The sequence below is a fragment of the Crocuta crocuta genome, unplaced genomic scaffold, assembly GCF_008692635.1.
Source record: "Crocuta crocuta isolate KB4526 unplaced genomic scaffold, BGI_CrCroc_1.0 scaffold193, whole genome shotgun sequence".
Taxonomy (NCBI): domain Eukaryota; kingdom Metazoa; phylum Chordata; class Mammalia; order Carnivora; family Hyaenidae; genus Crocuta; species Crocuta crocuta.
Window position 1 is genome coordinate 7191744 of NW_027529624.1, and position 4123 is coordinate 7195866.

Below are 4123 nucleotides of genomic sequence, written 5' to 3' on the forward strand. Positions count from 1 at the left end.
GCCCTCCACCCTTCCTGAAGGGTGGCCTGTGGGCTCTGAGGGCGGAGCTGAGAATCTGGGTCTTCCATTGAGGCTGTGGCTTTGCGACGCCACCGTGTGGTTTGCAGACCCCGCAAACCAGGTCACCAGGGAGCCGGTTAGCAACTCCCCAGTCCGGCCCTGCCCCAGCCCACTGAGTCAGAATCTGCACTGTGTGGGCCCCCCCACACAATTCACCCGGAGGGGGCGCTAGGCCCAGGCCTTGGAAAGAGGAGGGGGAGCTGGGGCTCTGTCCCTGACGACCTGGGGCCGGCCACGTCCCCTCCCTGAGCCTCCATTTGCTTTGCCGTCAGATGGGTGCCTTTCAGCCTCAGTCCTTTATTGAGGCTGCGCCCAGAGGTCACGTCCAGCCCTGGGCAAGGTGGGAGCGGGTGGTGGGTGCGGCCACCCCAGGGCCAGCCCCGGCTGTCCCACCTGCAGGGCTGTAGCTTAGATGGGAGGGCAGGTGAGCTGGCCGCACCCCCCCGCGCGTTCCCCATCAATCCAGGCCGGGCACCGGGGAAGCCGAACAAGGGCTGGCCCTGCCCCCACTGAGGACACAAAACCAGGTTGGGTCCCAGAGGCTGTGGGCACCCAGGGGAGACCCCCACCCAGCCCACAGATGGGAGAGGACTTCTGGAGGTGACTTTGAAATCTGTCTTTTCCTGATGGAAAAATCAGGAAGGGCATTCCAGGTGAGGGAACAGCAGGAGCAGATGCCCTATGAACGTCCCTGGTGTGTTCAGAGAAAGACCCTCCAAGGGGGAGGAGCCATGTGGCTTGTGGGGAAGACGTCTGTTCCCTGGCCTGTGATGGGCTTAGGAATGGGCCCGGGTCCAGCTAGTGAGTCGCCAGGGGAAGACTTGAGTGGGCGGTGGAGGGGCTCATCTGGGAGGTGTTCCTTCTTGAAAGAGGGCACAAGAAAGGGAAGCCTCTCTCTCTCTGCCCTCGGGTGGTGTTGGGTGAAGTCCCCATGGTGCCACCATTTTGCCTCATCGATCTGCTAAAAACGGCCAAGTGGAAAGAAGGAAGGACCGGGAGCCCTGAGCCATCGAAATCACCCAGCCCTGCGACCGCCCTGGTTTGAGACTTTCTCACGAGATAAGGAGCATCCCTGAGCCACTCAGAGAAGGGATGTCAGCCACAGGCTGCCCCAGGATCCAGATGGCTGACACCAGACCGGCCCCCTGCCCACCCGCCCCATGCTCTGTTGCCTCCCGCCAGCCTTCCTGACATCGCTCCATTCCATCCTCGGCCTCCGGGACCACCTTAGCCCCACCCGGGGTCCCCCATCTAGCACCTGGGCTGTGGCAACGTGCTCCTAGGTGCCTGCCTCCCAGCCGCCCCCTCCTCAGCCTCCAGGACAAGCTAGACGATCGGGCCAATGTGGGAAAGGGTGTCCCACCGCAGGGACTTACAAACAGTGACATAGATGGGGTGCCTGAGTGGCCCAGTCGGTTGAGCGTCCGACTTCGGCTCAGGTCATGAGCTCACAGTTCGTGAGTTCGAGCCCCACGTCGGGCCCTGTGCCGACAGCTCAGAGCCTGGAGCCTGCTTCGGATTCTGTGTCTCCCTCTCTCTCTCTGCGCCTCCCCTGCTCAGGCCCTGTCCCTCTCTCTCCAGTGACATAGCATCCCCTCTGTTGGAAGAACACAGAAGGAAAGACCTGCCACCAAGTGTCAGCGAACTTGTGGAGAATCTCACACACTCCCTGCCCATGGGAGGGTTGTTCACACAAGCGCAGTGGGAAACGACAGTCCTTTATAAAGTGACACGTACCAGCCTGCAAGCTAGAATTTCTACCTCCACATACACACCCAAGAGAAATGAGTGCTTCATTCCACAAAATGACGGGTCACATCTGCGTCAATTTCATAGTAGGGCCCAAGTCTGAAAACAATACCAGTGTCTGAATGAACGAGTAGATCGTGGTCCGTTCATACGTTAGAATACTACGCGCCAATAAGAAAAGAATTACCGCTACACGTAAACACACGGATGAGACTTCTAGACAATGTTGAGTAAAAGGAGCCAGACGCAAAAGAGCACCTGCTGTATGATTCCGTGTATGTGAAGTTCAAGGCAAAACTGTCACTGTGGTGGCAGTCAGCAGAACAGTGGGTGCCTCCGGGCCAGGGATGGACATGGGCTAGCAGTGATCACAAGGGAAATCTCTGGGGTGCTGGAAATGTTGGAGATCTTGACCTACGTAGTGGCCACATGCGTGTACACGCAGGTAGAAATGTTCCACGCTGTGCACTTGGTCATTTGTGCATTTGACTGCATATGAATCATGTGTCAATTGAAAAAAAAAAAAAAAAGCTAGGGTTCCAGCAGGTGCCCAGGTGAGTTACCCTGTGGAAAACCCAGTAACCTGTTGCACAGGGAATTTGGCCATGCGACGTGGCTGCAAGGTCTGGCCTCAGGCAGCCCGGGATGCGCTATGGAAAGAGCATGGCCTGAGGTGCCAGACGTGCCTGCCTGGGTTCAAACCCCAACTGCTGCCTCCAGCTGGCTCCATAAACCTCACTGAGTCACATCCCTCTCTGGGCTTCATTTCCCCATCTGTTAAATGGGGACGATAATGTCTGCCACAGATGCTATTTAGGCACCAAATTACCAACTGTTGCGATTACGTATCGCTGTATAACCAATTACCACAAACTTAATCGCTTAGGACAAGTTTTTCATGATCACTCATGGTCCTGTGGGCAGACTGGGCTCAACCGGGCAGTTTTCATGGTGTCTTTTCTGCCTTTGCTGTCAAATGGTGGTGGGGCCGGCGTCATCTGAAGGCTCAGTTGGATTGGACATCCAAGATGGCCTCCTCACTCATGTCTGCTGTCTCAGCTGGGATGGCTGTGACACCTGGGGAGCCATTGGACAGCGTCTCCTTTTCTCCATGTGGCCAACTAGGGCTTCCTCACAGTATGGCGGCCTCAGGGAAACCTGTAATGTGACTTCTTTCATGGCGTCGACTTCCCCAAGAGATGCAGGTGCAATCTACAGACTTCTTAAGACTGAGGCTTGAAGGTGCTGTGGTATCGCTTCCATCACATTCGTCAAAGACAAGTCACAGAGCCAGCCCAGGTTCAAGGGGAGGGGACAACACCAGGGCTCTAATGCTAGAAGTGGTTCGTTGGGCGCCATCTTTCTTTCCCCTCCTGCTGAGAACTCTGTGTTCTCTTCTTCCACCCAGCCCTCGAATGCCGGAGGTCCCAGGGTCTGTCCCCAGCTCTCCTTCACCTTCTACCTGTGACAACCCTGAGTTCTCTTCCCTGGCTTTTGGCTGTCTCCAGCCCAGACCTTTCTCAGGACCTCCAGACCTGAGCAGCCTCAGTCTCAAGGCCACTGTCAAGGCCTTGTCTTCCCTCCAACCTGCAGCTCTTCAGTTATTGACAAGGAACCACAATCTGCCCAGAGGATGCAGCAAACCCAGCCTGGGAGGCCAGTGGAGGCTTCTTGGAGGAGGCGGTTCTGGCGCTGAGCAGGAACTAGCTGGGCTAGGAGGGCAGAGAGCCTGTCCCAGGTCGGGTGAACATCATGTTCAAAGACACTTAGGAAAGTAAAGCCCATTCAGGGACAGGGCAGCTGGGTTTGGCTGGAGGAATCCGAAATGAGCCCAGACGGTCAGGCTGGAGCTAGAATCCGATCTGCAGAGGCAATGGGGACCATGGGTCCAAGCTTTCACTTCATTCTCTTATTTTTTCATTTTTTAAAATTTAAAAATTTTCATTTATTTTTGAGAGACAGAGAGAGAGAGAGTGCAAGCAGGGGAGGGGCAGAGAGAGAGAGAGGGAGATACAGAATCGGAAGCAGGCTCCAGGCTCTGAGCTGTCAGCACAGAGCCCGATGTGGGGCTCTAACTCACGAACTTCCAGATCTTGACCTGAGCCGAGGTCAGACGCTCAACAGACTGGGCCACCCAGGTGTCCCCTAACTTCATTCTTAACCCAGCGGGGAGCCACAGGGGAGTTTCAGGTGGGCAGGACAGCTGTCTGGGTGAAGATGGCGGTGTGGAGCCCTCGTCTCAGGGAGGGTAGTGAAGGCCATGGGTTGGGCTGGTGGGGAGGGGGGGAAGGGGGGCGGTACGTAAATCTCGGGC